The sequence below is a fragment of the Teleopsis dalmanni genome, chromosome 2 (genome assembly GCF_002237135.1).
Source record: "Teleopsis dalmanni isolate 2A chromosome 2, ASM223713v2, whole genome shotgun sequence".
Taxonomy (NCBI): Eukaryota; Metazoa; Arthropoda; class Insecta; order Diptera; family Diopsidae; genus Teleopsis; species Teleopsis dalmanni.
This window is the reverse complement of record NC_051847.1, coordinates 134,281,753-134,304,058: the sequence shown is the minus strand read 5'-3', so window position 1 is coordinate 134,304,058 and position 22,306 is coordinate 134,281,753. Positions and strand designations below refer to the sequence as shown.

Here is a 22,306-nt window from a genome sequence, read left to right as displayed (position 1 = left end):
TTGAATGAGCGACCTATGGTGCTTAAGTTTTGTCTACAGAGAGAGAGGGAGAGCGAAGTCTACACTCCAATTGTCTAGTAAATCCATAGTAGCATCTGTTCACGGTTGCCACTTATGGTACTTTAGTATGGTACTTCTTTTTTCGTTTGGTACTCATGTTCAAAAAATGGTACATTTTTGACGACCCAACTTTATTTTGGATATTTTCAATTAATTTTTTTTATAAATGCAACTTTGCACTATTTCATATTTTATAACACTATGAAAAACACAGAACGAAAAAACAAAAAGGTCCAAAAAAATTTTGGACCTTTTTTACAGAAATGGTACCTTTTTAAATCAATTTTGGTACAGGAAAAAATTTTCAAGTGGCAACCGTGCATCTGTTGGCAATGATGATTATTCGCCCGTTCTCTAGGTTTACATCGTCGTTGTTTGTTGCGGCGGTGCCAAGATAGATAAAGTCCTTGAGAGATTTGAAGTTCTTTTTAAGTATTATTATTATTGTTAAGGTATATGGTACTGCACCGTCGAATCTATTGTGCCTCCTTCTGAGTTTAGAGTAAATCTCTAATCCCTGTTGCGTTACTAAAAAATAAAAGAAAACCTACTTTACAGAGTTTTATCGCCTCTTCCGTAAGAACATACATTATCCAGGAATATCCATTATCCAGTCTTGTTAGGTGGTGTTTTAGTTTACAGTGCCCTTTTAGGATTCCTGTTATGATTCCAAGTTTTTTTTTGTTATTTTTATTGCCTCTTCCGTAAGAGGAAGGAATATCCATTATCCCAGGGGCCTATTCCGTATGTGCATTAGCACAGGGCATTTTAACAGCACATATGTGGCCGACTCCTCATTCTCTTCTCAGAATCTACAGTTTGTATCCGTAAGTATACCCAGTCTTGTAAGGTAGTGTTTTAGTTTACAGTGGCCTTTTAGGATCCCTGTGATGATTCTAAGTTTTTCTTTTGTTAGGTTCATAGAATCCTGGTATCTCTTATTGTTATAGGTACCAATAACTGATTTGAATTGTTTTAATTCCGGTATATTATCCCGGTAATCCTTTTTATTCCGGTTTGCTTCTATTTTTATGAGAGAAAGGAATGTACTATGTTCTAGTCCACAAAAGTAGAAGTAGATGTATATTAATTTTGCTACCAATTTCAGCAGTATCATCAGATAGAACATCACATATATGCTAATAGTTGTCATTGCCCCCGTAAAACTACTGAACATCAGACAAACTGTGAAGTTCGTTTTTAATATCCTTATGGCAAAGTATCGTGACAAGTAAAATGTCACAGGGATAAGCCGGAGCCGTCAAACAAAATGACAGTGAAATCATTCTCGCAAATATGCCATAAAAGCCTGGTACTTGGACAAAGGGAGTAAGCATTCAGATTGCGGGATACGGTTTGTGCTGAGTTGTGCTGAGGTTTCGGCATAGCGAAAACAATATAATGTTTTTATTGTTAATGATCTCTTATCAAAATTTCTGCTATATAAATGTACAATAATAGAAATGAAATATTTTCACTGGAAAATTCATATTTCCTGATGCACTTAACTGACCCGAGCTTTCGGGTCTCATTGCGCTCAGTTGTTGGCTGTCGCGTTGCCCACATTTTGCGTTTTTCTATTTTGTACATCACTTCCTAGTGTCTGCATTGCTTTTCAATAGATTTCCTCTTTTGCCTGTGCTTGTGTTGTATATTTACATACATATATATACTAATGTCTGCTTATGTGTGTGCGCGCATTTTATAATATTGCTTTGTGCTTGTGCTTATAAACAAAAATATACAGACACGTTTGTTTTATTTCTTTGTTGCTATTTCTTCATTGCGTCCGTCTCTGTTGTTAACGTTGATATACTATTTTCCTATACTGCAGAGTTGACTTTTTATGTTTGTATGCAAGTGTAGTAGTAGTGTTGTGTAGACGTTGGTCGCCACTAGCAGTTACAACAACAATTTTAAAATTGCTGCTTATTATTTTTACTACTACTTAAGCTTATATAGCTTATGTTCTGCTAACTGCGCGCTGCTCTGCTATGGCGGCCGACACCGCCATTCGTTCTGTTCTGTCTACGAAAATGCAGCATGCAAAATGCTGCATTGCTGTTGTCATTTTGTTCCCTGTCAACGTAGACAAATACAAATGTTGCCATTTTAGTTTTGTTGTTGTTGGCAAGCAGTATATGCAGTGAATTAAAATCGAAGCTACAACAATGCCATTTTGTATAAGTGTGTGTGTTTGTGTGTGTGTGTGTGGGTTTGTGTATAGTTTTTTGGCTGGTGGAATGCTCAATTTCTGACTAATGCACTTTTTAAAGATTTAAGTTTACTGACTTTTTATTGTAAAATTATTTTTGTCTTTGTTAGTGCTCTTTCGTTTTTCCTTTGTTGGTATTATTTTTGTTTTATTTTCGGCCTTTTTTTAATGAAAATATTTTACTTTCTGCGGACAACAATTGTTCCTTACTTTTAGCGACTGCTTGAATGGTTTTGTTTGGGCGTCTGCGACGGCAACTTTATGCTATTTTTTGTTTTTTTGGATGCTTATATCATGTCTGTCCGTTTGACTGGCTTTGTATGCAATTGGATCCTTTGTGTAGCTGTTTTTCTGTGTTTTTTGTTGTTGTCATTTTTCTTTAATGTTCGAAGTCAGTTCTGTATTATTTCTTGTCGTATTTAAGCCAAAGAAATCTTTTTTTTGTTATTATCACTATATTTTGTAATAAAGCAGAAATACATACAAAGCGGAACTGAAATAAAACAACAAAAAAAAAATATAGCCACCAAAAAAAAGCGACTACGAGGAAGACGCTTCTTCAAAAATATTTTCCCAATATTTCTGCTCAGTAATGATTTATTACCAAAACTTAAAGAGCAGTGATTTTTTCTAACACAAGGGTTACCAAATAAATTGAAATCTATATTTCTTTCATATTAGGTGTATTCGACTGTTCCGAAGTGCGTCAGAAAACAACAAATCTCTTTCTAAAATCTCTAATTCTATCTCTAGACCAGTTATAAAGTCTCTTATCATCATACAGACTGCAGAAAAAATGTTACAAAAACGATCTATTGTAAGCATTTATTGGAAATTTTAATGAATATATCGACCATTTTTTAAAATTTATTTCTAAAAAAATTTAACAAAATTAAAAAGTTTCACCAATTTAAAAATTTTGGAAATGAAATATTTTAAATATATATAAACTTTTTTAAAAATACATGAAATAAGTTATTTATAGATATGATATATTTTTGCTTACATTTAAAAATTATAATTAGTAATAAAAATGCGAATGTTTATCATCAAAAAATCTTTTATTGTTTTTCAAAGTATTCTCCAGCCCAATTTATACACTTTTGCATGCGCTCAAACCAATTGTCGAAGCACTTTTTCCAATCCTATTGAGACACCTCCAAATCATGGTTTTTGAACGCTTCAACAGCATCTTCTGGCGACGAAAATCGTTGACCACGCAGTTTTTTCTTAATGTGCGGGAATAAAAAGAAGTCATTGCATGCCAAGTCAGGGTTGTACGGATAATGACCCATCAATTCGATGTTTTGAGCCGATGTGTGAGAGCTCACACAATACTTCTTTCAATATTAATATATAGTACAATGATATATATATGGTATAGGTAGTATAATTTGACATTTATTTTTTTTCTGTTATTACAATAAACTTCGCTTACTACTCTTCTTCTATTAATTATTTATTATTCATTATTAATAGTACTTATTATTCCTTTGATTACCATTGAACTGAAACATTCATTTTTATATGAACTATCAAACAAAGGAACATAATTTTTCTGCTGGTTTATATTTCAAATATTGGGTAACTGTGGCTGTATAAGGGCAGTAGTGTTGTTTAGTGACGTACCCAGGGTTATGCTAGAGGGAGATATACTAGAAATTTGTTTCGACAGTATTTTTACAGTGTATTATCTATTGATCATATCGTGAAAGAAGGATTTATTCCTTTATTTGCCGCTGGCAATGTTATTGCTAGGTTTACATAATTACCCATTTAAAATTAAGTGTTTATATTATGCTCACTCAATTAGCGAGGAGTGAAATAACATAAAATGAAGTATTATTTTACTCAATGTACAGTTAAGTAGATTTATAAACTTATGTAAGATTAAACATATACTAGAAAATAACATATACTTAACTTAATTCGTATAAACGCATTATTTTTAATTAAATCTTATAGTAAAGCTTACTTTATTACATCGAAACGAATGTCTTAAGGCTAACTATTTACAATATTTACAATACACACAGTATTTACAATATTATACAAGTGCTCAGAGAATTTTTTGTTTCATTGAAAACAGGCAGCATTGGATCCTTTAACATGTCGTTATATTTTGCTTTTTTATCAACACTCGCGAACATGCATTGGAATGGATAATGGTGTTATTTTAATTCAGCTAGTGTAAACGCACTATAACAAACTTAACTGTGCCTCTTAATTATGTACATTACGAATTGAACTTTTACATCTCTTACTGGTTTTAAAAAATAGAAATATATTTCTATTTTTTTATAATTTAATTCAAATACTTCAGGTATGAAATGTTACATCAAATTCATTTAAAAAAATAAAGTTTGTTGTGACATATATTGATCATCTATGATCAGTTTAGTTAGCATGTTGTTGACTTTAGATTGCAGATGACATTGGTTTCGAACGTGAATCCCCATATAAGAAAGTTGGGATAATTTTAATATCTAAGGGTTAGATGTTTGTAATATAATGAGATAAAATTGCAGCCACTTTTAAAGCTTTTTATTGAAGTTTTTACGGTGTCTCAACATCATAGGTTCATGCAGCAGTACACCAATTGACAAAATCGATTTAAGGAATATTCAATGCCTGACTAACTTGCCGTTAATTGAGACTTGAGAGCTCTGATTCGTTAAGGAGTTCAGATATATTTCAATAGTTCTATATTGAAAAATCTGGAACATTGGAATACAAACATCACACTTTAACGATATTTAAAAAGAATTTTTTTTTAAACTAACAGCATACTCTGCCTATAAATTTGTAATAGAGTTAATAATTCCATTTATATTACTCCAAACTTTAAAATTGTTAGTCCAACCTAAACTCTAAATTTTATTTTAGGAAAAATATACTTTTTTAGTTTTTAGTTTTGTTATTCTTTTGCAACTCTCGCACGTTCCCAATTTTTATCTTTGGAATTTTTACTAAAAGTGCAAAATTTTCATACCAATTGTCATCAGTGGAAAAATTGCACCAGTTTGTCACCTGAAGGAAAATGTTACATTTTTTGCAATTTTGGCATTTTATCAAAATGGGTGTGGCAGTGATTTAAAGGACGTTTGCATTCATTCTACTTGCATATGAAAACATGTCCTTTTAGGCTTGAATATAAGCCGAAATATTCCCTGAACCATAGAAGGTAGTTTTTTGATTTTTTAACTATAACACCTAACAAATTTTTTTAATTTTCAACAAAACTTATCAAAAAATTTCGAATTAAGAGTTGATAAAACCAAATGCAGAATTTTTATAAGTAATTCGAGTAATAAGTACAGTGGACGTCCAATATAACGAATTTTATGTTGCACCCCTTGTTCGTTATATCGAAAAATTCGTAATATCGAATGTTATACATTTACCTACCAATATGGTTATTTTTAGGAGATTTCATATATTTGAGTTCATAAATTAACTTATAAACACGTACGAGTATATATTTATTTGAAAGTATTTTTTATTCGGTTGTTACAAAATTATTTATAAGAAAGGACGCATTCAATCATAGTGTAGAGTAAAAAAAATCATTAATTTTTGTTTGTTTTTTACTACACTCAAGACTTTTCTGAACAGCTTTTTCTTGTAGTTTTCTTAGTACAGCTAATTTTGAAGTTTCATTATTGTTAATCGCCCACTTTATGCATTTTTCGAAATGATTTATGGCATCTTTATGTTTAATAATTTCTAAATTATTTTCTTCTATATTTTCGTCATCAGATCTATCATCCTCGTCCGAGACATCGATGGTATTATCAGCATTATTCCATTTATTAACTTCGTATGTACTAATGTCACACTAACAATAAATAGTTAGATAGTATTGGATAGTATTTCGTATATGATAAACTGAATTTGTGAACAACAGATCAGTGGCGCCTGCATATATGCATTTTGCCATATATAGGCATTTTTCTCAGAAAAAAAAAAACGGACAATTACATGCATATTCTAAGCTGAATAATGCTAGTTTTATAGTAAAATTATATTCAAAAGCATAATTTGTATAAAACAAAAACGAATAAGAAACAAAAAATTTTTTGTTCGTAATATGGGGCAGAATTTTTTTTTTCGTTCGTTATATAGAACAATCAATGTAAATATTTTGGGTGTTCGTTATATCGAAAATTCGTAATATCGAGCGTTCGTTATACTGGACGACCACTGTAATTAATCATATAGACACTCAGAAAGTTCAATCCAAACAAATTGTTTCTTCTACATAAAATAATTCTTAATTTATTAATTATAATTACAATTTTAATGATAATTATAATTCAGCTATAGGACTAAGATTGGGAATAGTTGAAGGGTTATAGCGCATGCGCGGGGATTGGGATAGTGGTAGGTTATGTGATCTGGTTAACGAGAGCCGCGGTTGTAGAAAGCGACGATAAGGTCATCAGAGTTCCGCTCATTGAAGTACAGGGTGAGATATTGAGGAGATTTGTAACGCAAGTATTGAACGAGGTTCGTGGGGATGTTACTGAGGGCGGAAATATGGGGCGGCGGTGGGGAAGTTTGTGCAGCAGGATAAGATATCTTCGGGCAAAAAATATTCGATCAGCGGTTGAAAAATTATAATATTTGTATTATAATATGCAAACAATGAAACAACGGTATTAGCAATTTCAAACTGCAGTTTTATTAATTTTATCGAATGTCTGATTTAACACGGTTTCGATATTAATTCACAGTTTTACAGGATCTATAACTACAGAACAATATTCATTCGCTCATATCTACATATTCTTATTGCTAGTAAGGTGTTATATTTTTTGTTAGACTTACTGAGTATGTGCTTCAGCTATGTTAGATTTTGTTTAAATTTAAAATGCAAATTACAAATGCTTCGTATCTATTCTTATAAAATCTTCACTCTATTTTATCTAAAAGGGATTTATTTAATTTTTTTTTATTTTTTTAATTTTTTTTTATGTAGATTTATGTTTTATTTTCCATTCATTTTTGGCATTATGTCAAAGGTTCTAAAAAAATGTTTTTGGCATGTTTCTATGTGCGATAAAATAAATTAATTTCTCAGATAAAGTTAAATAAAATTATTCAATTCGCCTCTGGTTTATGCCTTTCAAAGTGGTAATGATTCCAGAGAATAAACGTCTGTAGGAAAGTGTAGAAGACAGGATGCGATGAGATTGCAAGCGATATATGGTTGCCAAATTATTTTAAAAAGTTCACGTTTGAAATTTTCTCGGTAAGAATGAAAATATTTACAGCGATTTAATACAAAACAAAGCTATTTAAAATGATAAGATATAAATAATTTTTCAAAAAAAATTTTTATTTTATTATTAGAGGGAAGAATATACGCTTAGAAATATTTTTATTCAAACTAGAATAAAATTCTATAAGTTCAGTCATTTGCATTCAATATATTTTCAATACCTGAATTCATTATATTTATTATTATATATTCATCATATAATTATTATTTTTTATTTTATCATTCATTGTTTTTTATTCAAAATAGTTTTATTAAAGAAATTCATATGCATAGTATAAATATTCAAATAACTGATATAACTTGTCTTCTCTCTTTACAGTTGGGTGTATTAAAGTTGTAAGAAGTTGTGGAATCAGTGAGCAACGATTAATTCTTCTGCTGAAATAATTTAAGTATTCTGCGAGCAAAATACTGTGGTCCTCTTACGAACAAGCTCGAAAGATGCCGCATTTAATTTAAACAAAACGAGAGCCAAACAATTTTTTAGTGATAAATGTTTAAAAAGTGCATTTAAGTGCGAATAAAAGGAATTTAAAAATTTATACTAAACAAAAGACTGCCAACAAAAATGACATTCGTGGAATTGCATAAAAGAAAACATTAAAAATAAAATCAAAACGAATGCATAACGGAGAAAAATTGCAATTTTGAAGTTAGTTAACATATTTTCTTTTTATGGAGACTAGAATGATTATTATTCCTAAAAATAAAAATAGGAGCGAAATTGCAATTGCTACAAAACTGCACTAACTGCAACTTCTCGACTGGCAGAAAATAAATATTTTTTTCTGAAATTTCATACTAGCTGCATTATACATTGTTTAGACGCTATTCTTCGACCAAACAGCTGTCATTTTAGAACTGTCAGTAAACATAGAACAATTCATCTGTCAGTAGTTGACGTTTCACCACAAATGCACTGAATTTCTTATATTCAAGAAATAAGAATAAAATAAATAAGAATAAAATAACAACAATAAATACCAAACAACAAAAAGAAATAGTGGTAAAAAGGGAATTTAAATTGAATGGAATTGTTTTTCTTTACTATTTTCAGAAAAAGAAAAAATTCTAAAATTATATGAAAAATTGTTTAAAAATTTAAATTAATACATATGTGTGTATAAACAAAAATTGCGCTTATGAATACATTTGAATAAACATAATTATTCTAATCAATATTATTAATATTAAAATAATATTAAACACTGGCAACACTGAAAAGCAAACACCGCCACGCTGAAAAACAGTTAAAAAGAATTTAAAAGCAAAATAAAGCAAAAGAAACTCTAATTAAAACGCACTCTGCACTTAACAAAAGCACTTTTACAATAAAGCAATTTATAAAATTCAATAAAAAATAAAAAATAAATTTAACTATATAATATAAACACAAAAAGTAGTTAAAACTTTTAAAACAACGCGAATTTTCATAAAATTCGAATTACAGAAAAAACTTATTGCCGGTTACAAAATTTGCGTTTTTTTATTAATAACGAAGAGGAAGAGAAAATTTGAAAACTTAAACAAAACTAAAAATAAAAAGTTCCATTCGAAAATAGTAATTTACAATAAATAAATAAAGAAAATAGAAAAGAAAGTGTTTAAATTGCAAAAAAAGGAAACATTTCAAGATTATTTAGTATTTAATAAAAACTAAAATGATGTGCACCTAAAATACACTACAACTACAACAAGCACCATTGCTGCCATTAAAAAATACGTATATAACGGCCCACGTTGGCGTATAGCATTTAATAAAAACAGCAACAATAATAAGAAGAGCAATAATAACAAATACAACTACTACTACGGCAGAAGATATAATAACAAACATAAATATAAAAACACTAATAACCATAAAAACAAAATCCACATTAAGAAAAGTAACAAAAGCAACAAAAGCAAAAACAACAATCACAATAGAAGCAACAAGACTACTGCATTGATAAATTCAATTGAGTGTGCGCGTTGTGAATTTCAAGTAAAGGCAACAACTGAATTTTATACCATAACCGAGAAAAGTGCACCCACACCTACTTCATGTAGAAGGGGTAGGCGGTGTCGTTGGCGCATTAGCGCAAGGCTGCCATTTGTAGGCGATGCACCGTATTGCGGAACGAGTGTAAGTAATAAATGCAAAAATAATTTCTTTCATTTTATTCTCTTCTTTTTTTTATATTGTTTCTTTTTTTATTGTTGTGTTCTTTTGTTGACAAAGAAAAGCAAAACAACAACAACAACACCAGACAAAGATGTGAGATTTTCCTTTTGAATTGTTGTTGTTGTTGTTGTGGAGAATATTATATTTTGAGCAGAGCAACTTAAAAATACAAATGATACTTTATGTGCTTCATAAATTCTTTTCGAAATTATTTTTAATACAATAATATGTTTATTTTATTCGAATAATATTTTTAAGTAAAAAAAGTAACCGGATTTATTGACTACAACACAAGATGAGAATCAAACGATGAAAATTTATTTGAACACTTTTAAAACATACCTAACGAATCTTCCACGATTCCTCCTCAATCAAGATTCTAGATAGATTTTTCCCAGACAATTTGAGGTGTGCCGTTTAACTTTTACAACAAACTGTCTCTTATTCCGCAATTGACACAAAACGTTTTTTTAAATGCTAGTTCTGAGCTTTGAAAATAGACAAACGTCACATACGCCTTCGGCAGGCACATGTGGTATTTGATTGCTACGGTACTTTTTGGTGAAAATTTTTGCAAAACGATAGCATCGACTCACCGTAGAGCATGCAAAAGTATAATTACAAATACGACTGATGTAAGCACACTAACAGATCATTTTCGAACATAGCATCATAACACAGTACAGTGACAAAAATTATCTTACCTCCACCTTTTGAAATTATTAATTGCGAATACTTTTCATACAGAATACATACATATATCATATATATAGATATATAAATATATAATATATATATAAATATATAATATATGTAAATATATAATATTAAGATATTGAGAGTTTGCAGCTTGTGTAATATAAGTGAAAGAGAAGATATTAGATATCTTTTCGATGAATACTTAATACTTAGAATGTATAGGATGGTGGATTCTAATATTTTTACAAAGAAATAATGCATTATATAGAATTAAGGGTTATGTTTTATTTTATATAGACATTAGTTACACGAATTATTTAAATTATATTATTAAGATTACATGTTCAATAAGTTTTACTGTGAGCAACTTTATCAAATAACTATCAATTGATATCCCATAAATTTTATTATAATCAGTTGATTTACAAATTCAATATATTACACTATTGTAAATAGTAATATTTAAATCTGAATTATTCCAAGACCACAGTTAATAGGTATTTGGCAATTACCGAAATAGCTGCATGGTTAGCCAAAAATTCAATGAATTAAAATAGTATATTATAAAAGAATTTTTGTTGTTATAGTTTACTACTTCTCGAAACCTCTCTAACAAATATATTAGTTTTTATTTAGGTAAAATAGTCACTACCGTTATAACTGATGTTAAATTACAATTAAAATAAATTTTACTTTAATAATAGTTATAAATCATATAAAATGTTATCGATTATTGGATGTATTCAATAGCTCCCATTGTAGTTTTTTATAAGTATTTAAAAATTAACTCGAAGAAACCTTGTGTAGTTTATGGTTAAATACGTTATCGGATATATTTAGGAATATTTTATATTAACACGTGTGTAAGCTTAAACATGTTTAACAACAGGTTAAAAGAGTTAAACTTGCAAAACGGAGTTAAACTGCTTAACACGTTATTTTAAAAGGAGTATTCATCACTAAGTAGAAGTGGAAGCCTTTTAGAAATATTTTAAAAAATAATTTATTATTGCTGCACCTCACGTTTCACGTATAGGAGACTTTCTCCAGACAAAGTACAATAGAATTTATGAATTGTCATTGTGTAAGAGAATAATTTCTTTCGATTTTAACATCCACTTTTAAGAAATTCATCGAAAACTGCTTTCACAGGTCCTAAACCCTTTTGTGGGATAAACTGGGCCAGTACAAAACAAATTATCAAGAAAAGGGAAAATAAAATGCGGCTGGCATACTGGGAAGACTTCCCAGGACTTAGACAAAGTTAAGCACTGATATCACCGTACTCCTACACAAACATCCTTAAATTCTTAAAATGTAATTTAAGGTTGCTAACAGGTTTCTTTACAGTTCATTATGGACTGAAATATTACCTTCATAAACTACAATTATCTGCTAATTCGAAATGCAGATTATGCCTCGAAGATGAAGAAACTACGCTCAGAAAAAACTTGTTTCATATGGAACTACTGTCACCAGAACAGATTAAGAACTCTTTTCTAGATTTAGTTCTAGACTTTATTCACAAATCTTTAAGGGACTTTGGGTAATCAATAATTAAACTGGTACAATAGGACTCTTCTGGTCGCAGTACCGGCTGTTGAACGATTTCACGCTTTAAACTTCCACTTAAAACTCTTACTTTGTAATGACATCATATATGTGCAAAATATGCCAGATATACGGGCGTTGTAATAAATAGAAATTTATTTAAAGCTTAATATTAATACTATTCTACGATATTTTAATTCACTTCAAATGACAAAATCCACATTTATAATTCTTGTCTCTTAAAAAATATTTTTCGTATTATTCGAATCTAAAGTAAACTTTGCTATTCTCCACAAAAGTCATTGATATCTACCAAGTTTAAAGTACTTTGATTACAAAAAAATGCAAGCTTTAAAAATTTTTTGTGTTGGTTTTATCTCCATTTTTTAAAACTTCAAACGCAATTTGCTGAACTCCATCATAACTGAGAGACAAAAAACATTTTCAAACTTTTTTATACATTTTATATGAAAAATGTGGATTCGAAATTAACTTGGCACTTTATTCGAATGTCAATAAAAAAAACTTCAAAGTCAGTCATTTGCTGTAAATACTCGTATTTTAAAAAGTATCGCCAAACAAGCAGCCATGAAAAAAATATGGATGCGTGTGTATGCAAAATGAATAACAAACAGTTTTACGATTATTTGCAATAAGAACAAGCACAGAATCATGGAGAGCATAGGCCAGTTTTGAATCAAAACACAGGAAAGCATGGAGAGGCACATAGACAAAAAACAGAAACCGAAAGAAAAATAATAATAATAATAATATAAATATATTTTTATAGCAAAATTTTATATTGAATGCGAAAAAACGCAGTAGCAAAATAAAATTGCCAGTTAAAAATTCGCATATATATTTTTACTGATATAGCACGAACATGCAACATAGTAGCACAAAAAATAGCACATAAAAAATATAATATAATAAAGTGGCTCAACAAAGCTGAGGGATATGTGAGAGTAGCACCAAAAAAACAAGAAGACAAAAAAACAAAAAGACCAAAAGAAGGGAGTGAAGACGAAGAAAAGGAAAAAACAGCGAAACGACACGGAATGAAGACAAAGTGGAATAGAATTTGACAAACAATTTCAATAAATTTTGAAAGTAAGTGACAGAAGACGAGGAAAAATGGCGACAGTCAAATGTAACGTTGAAAGGACACCGAACGGAAGCGTAACGCAAACGAAAGTCTCTAATGTTGACAGCGAAAAGATTTTATGTGCTAAGCACTAAACGAGTACATACTAATGCTTATACATATACATAAGCACACACACACTCACACATAGCTACTATACACACATGTTAATAATTGCTCTTAACAGTTTTCGTTGCTTAAGCTGAAAATCGCGTAAGTCGCTAGTTGATATGATCGGCTCGCTGTCACAATTTCCTTTTAACTGACAAAATGTCAGTCCTCAAGCGTAAGTTTGGAAGAGGACACCACTAAAATGGCAAATCCGCGCGTTTGTCGATGCTTTCCTCTACTTTTCGACAACCTCTTTGAAGTACAAAGTAAGGAAATATGTTAGGGCCATTAGATTTATGTACTCGTGTGTGCATTTTTACTATGTAGAAAGTAGAAAGTAGAGAAAGTTTTCAAAGAGAAATTGTTAAAAAATTTGTGACTTGGAAAAGCTAAAATCCGTGATAATATAATGAAGGAAAGGAATTTAGTTGAGACTTTTATGTTGGTTACATAATTTTGGATCGGAATTTATGTATTTCATAATGAATATGTAACGATAAAAATAATGTTTTCATAAAAAAGTAGTTTATATTTTAATCTATGATAATTCGACTAATATTAATGTCTGCAAGTACGCAGAAAATATAAACATCAAAATTTAGTACTTTATATTCATTGTAATATTTAACTATTGCCTTATATGATGGTTTCGAAAAGTAGTAAATTACAAAAACAAAAATTTTTTATTTTTGTATCACCTTACTGACTCTGAGCTTAAAATTTGACAGGCCACGAGTTCAACCTGTAATAGTTGCAGTCTCAAAAAATTTTTTTATGAATAATTAAATACAAGAAATAATTCCAAGACTACTGATGATGGGTATTTGGCAATACTCGAAACAGCTATATGATCCGCCAAAAATTTTTATTGTTGTAGTTCACTAATTTTGGAAACCTCTCTATTAAATACCACAGTTTCTATTAAATGAAAAAAGAGTCATTCCTGTTATATTGACGCTAAAATCAAATTTAATAATATAAAAAAAATTTTAATATGATTATAGTTTTTCGTATGACATTTGGCCTAAAACCGAAACCCAAATATATATATCATGAGATAACGTACTTTAAAAGTATTTCCTAAAAGTATTTTAACTTTAGAGAGCTCCAAATTATACCTGGTTCACACGGCAATATTGATTAATCTATATAATAAATTACAGCACAAGGAAAGTAGCACGCATCTACAGTAGAGAGTCAGATTGATGAAATAGCTATATTAATCGCATAGCATCAAGTAAAAATGCTGCAAATATTCAGAATAATAAACAAACAATAAACTAGCATACAAGAGAAAGGGAACGGAATACTATCGTATAGAAAACCCTTATTTACAGCAGTAATAGCATACTAATCATTCCTTGTTTCGATTGCAATGGTTCTTTGCGAAAACCGCTCTTAAATCTATCTGATTAGATAGATAGAATTTACTTTGCACAAATCTTCAAAAGGTAGTAGTTCCTATTGAACATTTTTAATGACATAATTTACAGATATTGGTTTATACGAATATTTTTAGCCTAAGACGTGGTAATTTTTGAGGCGGTTTTCATGTAATTTAATAAAAACTTTATTACTTTGATAAATGATCGCAAGGATTTTTGCTTTCCTTGGTGCCAAGATTAACATACATATACAGATAAATGTATATAAACATATATATCAACAATATATATTCGTATTATATTTTCTGCAATGCAAAATGGTCAAAAAGGAATAATGTTGAAGCTATTTGAGCCAGTGCACTTGAGCACTTTTACTCTTTATTAACTCGAGGTACCTTAAAAACCCCTCTTTACGCCTTGACTGGATTATACCATATTTATCACTTCATCAGACTAAGCAATAATTAACCTTAGATCTGCATACCTCACCGAGGAGCCTGTAACTATTCTGGGATTTGATAATGCGGTGTTGGTAAGTCGGTCAGTTTTCGCAAATAATTTCAGGGCTCTATCCTTTATGTATTTTTTGATCGGATCAATCTTCCTAAGGATGTCATTCATCCTAATGTACCGTGGTACCTTGAAAAGTCTTCTCAGAGCCTGGCTTTGTGCAATTTCTAGCTGGCGAATAGTAGTGTTTGAAGCGTTGCTGAACGCTACACACCCATATATATCAGTTTCCAGTTCTTAGCATTGAGATTTTCATTTCTGAATAGCGGTGAGGTGATAAAGAATTTTGACACAGCTAATTCTTTTCAGTTGAACATGTTTAAGTCATGTGAATCGTTTGTCCAACGTGTTGCCGAGAAATTTAACGCTATCCTCCCAGTTTATTACCATATCTCCCACTTTCACTCTCGACTAATTCTGTCTCCACTTACGCGTAATAAGCAGAGCTTTAATTTTTTCATTATTGATTTTTATTTTCCATTTCTGGAACTACTCCAAAATGAGGTTTATATGCTCTTGAAGTGTGTTGGTTATGTTGAGACCACATTTATCTGAGTATAACATACACGTATCGTCAGCATATAACGCTAGAGTCGAGGGACCTAACATGAGAATATCAGATGCATAAATGTTGTAGAGAGTGGGGGAAAGTTGCGATTCCTGAGAAATAAAAAGGAGTTAGTCAATTTTCTGGAATTTTGTAAGTGGATTTTTTCCAACCAACAAAATAAATTCGAGTATAATTTCCAGTTTTTAAATAAATTAGATGGAAAATTTTTGGTTACAAAAGAGGAAATTATTTTACTTCAAGACAATCCACCTGTGGCCATAACTAGACTACATTCAGTTCTCTTTAAGTGACTTTAGTCTTTTTTGACACCTTAAACAATTCTAAAAATGAAAAAACAAACGAAGAGGTTGTAGTGTTTTGCAGATCTTTCACAAACTTGTTACAAGAATGGGAGCCTTAAGTTGGAGCACCGTTGGAGTGATACAGTTAAAGTTGACGGAGATTCTACAGAAAGAACCAAAACCAAAAATCCGCTATACACATCTGTTCCTCAAATTTATTGGACCAATAGTGAATATATTATTGTAGCTATGCTGTTATGAAATCATAACCTAAAAAAAAATGATTTAATCAAGTATATCTACATGAAAGCTTAACAGATATTATTTTGGGAGAACGTTATCATTAATGTCGCATGTATTGTAATTTATATAATATGTTTATCCCGTGTAGTATATACCACATATTAATTTTAAGAAAATTTCTGTGTTAATGTCGTTATTTCAGTCAGATTATTATGGCTCCCATTCATTTGGGACACCCTCTGTCTTTTTATATGTCGAAATGAATGACAGAGAGTATCTCTGTTATTTCTTAGATCATATATGTTGATTCTGTTTAAGAATATTTTCATTGCCTGAAACTATAGTAATCATTTAACTTGAAGCATAATTTTAACACTTTTATTTTTAAATATTTTTATTCCCAAAATCCTCATATGTTGCATAAATTAAATATGAAAATGAGTGTGTTTCCCTTCGAACGCATATTGACATTAGGGTCTGTGTAATTTTTACAATGTAAATAGATACAATTTACATATGCGAACAAATTGACATTCTACCAGAGCAGTAGTCAACTAGACATGGGAGCAGTATCCATTATTTTCAAAATGTCTCAAAGGACAATAGTGGTTAAGCATTTCCCCGTACTATGCTGCCATGCCCAACCTAACCATGTCAAAGTGTCACCAGTTCTCAGCTACACCACTGCTTTTAGCTGGCATTTCTATGTATTTTACACATTATTTTACATATTCATGTGGAATTTCACATTTTTGGATTCAGTTCGGCACTCGAACCCGTCGTATTCCTTTTTTATTGGACCGCGTATCCGCAGGCTTTTAGTTCATGTCAAATTTGCAAAGCTTTTAGATTGACGTTTTGTTGTGTGGGCGTTTATCATAAATGATAAAGCACAGCATTTCTATTTATCAAAATTGCTGTTGCGCCTTTGATAGCGGCATTTTGTGGTGTACGCGTACTGCGCCGCTGATAAACTTCAATAAACTCCTATAAATTTTCAAATTTTTATATGGGATATTGTAAATTAAAGCCATAAAATTATATGAAATTACAGAATATGGCAAAATAAATACCACATAACGTAAATGCGTGAAATTGAAGGGAATTGAATGGCGTGTGAATACCAAACCAGTCGGAATTCGTTGTAAACGATTTTGGTGAAATGCCATAATTACTTTATGGCTAATTACAATATTTGATTTTTAGTTAAATTAAACATTTATTAGGTTTTGTTTCTAAGACTAATGGGAATTTTGACATTCAAAATGTATTTACCGTTCTTTTGTTATTAAAATTAGTTTTATTGCTATATTGTAAAAGTGTTGGCAATTATTTTACATAGCAGTTGTTATAGGCCAACTGTTAATAAAATAATATACGTAGGGTTTTAAAAATGTATTCGACTGTATTTGACAATTTGATACATAGGCCATAAATGTAAATATATACATATTTTCTTATGATCACCTTACAATCTGAAACTAAACACAATGACATGAACCATAAAAAATTTAAAATCTAAACTGCGATCAGCCTACAAAATAAAACGAAAAATATTACCATTAATCAATCTTAGGATTTGTAAATCGTTATTTTAGCCAGGAGACGCTGAGCATCCTGAAACACTGTCTTAAAATGGATTGTTACTAAGCTGAACTTAAAATTATTTTCGATAGATTTCAGCCTTTCAAAAACAGTATAGTTTAAATAGTATGGTCTTTCAAATAGTATATTGTCAAATTGTTTGACACCAAATAAAGTGTATTAGCTTCCTTCTTAGTTTCAAAATAATTTATTATTGCACAGATATTCTTGACAGCAAATTTTCACACATGAATTTTATCATGTCAAGATTTTATTGATACATTTAGCGCCATTTCAGAGTTGAAGACTAGTGTCTACGATCCCAGCTTCATTTTTAATCTTTTCAGTCCTACTCCAAAAAATCTGTCCTATTCTCAATCAACAGGAAATCTACAGCAAATTTAATGTCGAGTTTCCATCTAGTGACATATGGCTGTCAGTTAGTACATCATTAGGTTCCTCATTCCCTTTTAACCATATTTTCTGGCGACTATGAAATAGGTAGTAATGTAGGAAGCGGAGTTTTTTGATCATTACATTGTCTTTGAGTCGGACAATCTCTTTTAAAGTTTTTGAGTTCCGTTCAATTTACTTACAAAACTGTTTTTGACTCTTACACATCTTTAAATGAGATGTAGATTTTAAAATTTATCTACTCTGGATTACTGTTTATAGGAACTGCAACTGCAAAGCAGCAAGCGGGATGCTTAAGGTAATCACTTGGAACATATGCTGAATGCAATATGACCAACGGAACTAAACACATGATGTATTATTAATATTAAATACTGTTTATTAATTTTAGATCCCGGTCCTGATGATGACTCTGAAGGAGAGTCGAAATATGGAATATGAAAATATATTAATATATTAAAAAGTATTAAACAAACATTTAATTGAAAAAAAGAAGTGACTTGTAGCACATTATTTACTGAGTTCTTTTTGTCCTGAATTTTTAAATAAAAGCTGGAATGATATCAGTCTTGTGGTATTTCAAAGGCATCCTTTTTTGAAGATCTTATCTAACTCCAGGACCTTCCTCTTCAGCACATTTTAAGCTTTTCTAAAGGTTCAATGTGGTTTTTGAACGTTTTATACGGCAATACAATGGACCAATAGGCTTAAGTGGATTTTTAGGATTATTTAACATTATTTAACCTAAAATTTTTAGTCAGTTTAGTCTAATTTAGTGATCAAAACTAGACTGGTATGGAACTGAATTAATTAAATGAAATGTAAATAATTGTTGAATCTTTTAGAAAAACAATTGCAATAGGCTGCACTGTATACAAAAATGCTAGACGAATAATTCTGTGAGAAACCACTCCACTTAGCTACGAATTGCTGTGAAAACATGTCTGAGAAATTAACATATCCTTCTATAAATTCTTTAAAACTCGGTTCCAATAGAATCTTTTCTCTCAGTCCGGAGATTGTTTATTATATAAAATTAATTGTTCAGGAACTTTAAAAATATTATTCATATGAAATAAGAAAATTTCTACTTCTAGGTATATGTGTAATCGTAAAAATGCAAAAAATATATAAACTTTTAGCTCTACATTGTTACACTTTAAAGTTCCAAAAATTCCAAAAATTCCGACATGTCTGTTCTTTTCAGTTTCCTTAAAATAATTAAATAAAATTTCGGTCATTAGCAGCTGAAAGCCAAATAATTTCAAATAAAATGAAATGAAATTAATTACTCATTTTATTTATGCATTTCACAGTGACGGGTTGACGAGTGTAATTACAAAAACACAATAAAACATTAAAATTGTCAGACAATGCAAAATGCCAGCAAATGCGCTTGTATTTGTGTGCTACACTCAACCCAAATAAGCTTTGTTGAGTCCAACAACAACATAACATAATTTTCACACACAAATACATACGTATGTATACAAATGCAAAGAGTATGCACATACACGGGGATAAATTAAAAGAAAAAACACATTAAAAATGATTTTACTTGCTTTTTGCTTAGCACACATTTTTGTTTTCCTTGTGTATGAAATTTTGTTTATGTGTGTGTTATGTGCGTGTACTGGAGATGAGTTGGTTACTTATAGTGCTTGGGCAATGGTAATTTTGGTTTCATTGTTTTTGTTTTTGTTGTTGTTGATGCTATTGTTGTTGTTATATTGTGACTGTCAATGTTGGGTAGTTTAGCGGCGGCAACTTACAAAATTTCATGTGTTTATTTGTGTAGGTATTTTTGTTTGAGCGAATACTTGCCGCCAGAGAGTAGGTAGGGTTGAGTAGGGTTGAACATATAAAATGTTTGTTATTGTTACAGTTTGTGTGCTTTTACTTTGTAGTTTTTGTTAGTAACTCTAAATATATATACACATCTTCGTAAAATATTTATATGTATATATTTGTATATATATGCAAAATTATACAAATTTATATGGATAAATGTGCTGTCGTGGAGATTGTGGATTTTCTGATTATATTTTGGAAGTGTAAAAACAATTAAAAGCAGTCAATGGACCGAATAATAATGTAAATATATCTTTTATTACAAACATACTTTCACATTTACACATTAAAAGCTAAAAGGATTACACTTAAAGTACTTTAGCTCAAGAAATTGCGTAGATAATTATAGATATGCTATAATAATGCATCAGGAATATAGCGTTTGGATTCCAGAGAATTTTAAGAACGACAGGGACGTGTACGTAACTATTAGTTTATTTTAATTTAGTTTTAATACATCGAGCTTTTATCTTCATTTAATAATTTGAGAAAACATAAGATGAATATTCCGATTTTGTTTTAATTTGAATTAATAAACTACCTGGAAACATGGTGTCTGAGTTGTTCTAAAATTGAACAAAAATTCAGCATAGTGGGCGGAAGAAATCCTAAGACTGCAGTCATTCTATACTTTAACTGCCGTGGATCAATTGTAGTTGTTAATGAAAGCATGAATAAAAAACCATACAGACCAATTTCCAAAATCCAATGAAACTGTAGGTTATTAAGGCCAGTAATCCTTTACAACCAGAAAGCATTAAATAACTTTTCAAGGTTTTCTAAGCAATTTTGTGGGTTTAACTTTATTCTTTTCAAGATCTAAAGCTTCAATGCTAAGCAAAATGCATTGAACAATACAGACGTGATGTCAACCATCCATTCCGATCAGTTGCTTACAGTAGCACCGAGGAGTATCTTCATATTGTTGGTTCTACCCGCAAATATGTGGATTGCGCCTACCGTCTTTTCAACAGTGAATGCCGAATGAAACTTCTTTTTAGCTGAACTACTTTCCGTCGTTGCTCGACAATACAAATTCAGCTGAATTTTTATGCGCCTACCTATGACAATGTCACGGTATAGCTTACGCAGCTCATTGTTCCATCTTATTCGATACTCGTTTCTAACGGAAAAGTAACCATCGTTCCTTGAATAAATTGTTCTCTCGAATGGTCCTAATGTATTGTTGGTTACTGTTCAAACATCTGCACCGTATAGCAGAATATGCATGATAAGGGGCTTGTAGAGTCTGATTTTTGTTTGTCGAAAAAGCAATATTTCTCTATAGCCTACTTACTCCGTAGTAACATTTGTTGGCAGGAGTGATTCTTCGTTAAATCGTAAGGTTGACGTTATTTTTGGTGTTTACGCTAGTTTCAGAATAAACAAAGCGCTTCACAATCTCGAACTTGTACTTGTCAACAGTGACGTAGGTCCCCATATGCTCGTGAAATTTTTTTGTTTTCATAAGTGCTGTTAGCTAGCACCTATGCTATTTTTTCCTAGGTATTAGTATTATTATGGATTTTTTATTTTATATTGCTATCTAATATATAATATAATTTTAATTTTTGATATAATATTATTTTATATTCTAAACAAATTTGTAACCCCTTGTCTTCATATGCCACATACCCAGGCAATTTTTATTGCTTTCTGTCGCTAGTGTTTTTCCAATGCTAACACTACTACTGTTGCTATCTTGAAAGATATTTCCTGAAACCTCTTTTCGCACTTTAAAGCAGAAACAGTCGTTTGTGTTCACATCCATTAGCGGCGGCACATTTTAAGTATTTCTCGAAAATTTCTTTCATCTTCCAGTATCTGTAGTATCTGCTGCTTTTCAAACAATTTTCCAAGATAAACACATAAAAGTCAATACACAAAATAACTTTGCAGCAGAAATGTGAAATGCGAAAGGCAAAAGGCAACTAAAATTGAACCGTAGCTCTTTTGAACTTAAGATTTCGCAAAATTAACAAAGCCAAAGGAAGGCACAAAAAATAATCTGCACATCCAAATTGTTAGCATACTTTTAGGGTGTGCCATACTGCATGCAAGTGTCTTCCGTATTTTTTGGCGTATTATGACTTACGCATTAGAACGGGAATACAATTACACTTTCAAGTTTTTGTAGAATGGCACTGTGTGTTGGTTTTGTTTATGTGTATTTGTGTATCTTAATATACACAAAGCAAGAAAATAACTTCCGCTTTTTACTCGACATTCTGAATGTGTT

The 22,306-nt window shown here is 30.6% G+C and overlaps 1 protein-coding gene across 1 annotated transcript in view; it reads left to right on the top strand.

The window, feature by feature from the left end:
- Window positions 1-9,623: 9,623 nt before the first annotated feature.
- The window catches only part of LOC119675745 (acetylcholine receptor subunit alpha-like 1), a 257,042-nt gene continuing 244,359 nt past the window's right edge, over window positions 9,624-22,306 (top strand). Inside the window, exon 1 of the mRNA XM_038086950.1 lies at window positions 9,624-9,684. The gene's annotated coding sequence lies outside the window, so the exon portion shown is untranslated. The remainder of the gene's footprint in view (window positions 9,685-22,306) is intronic.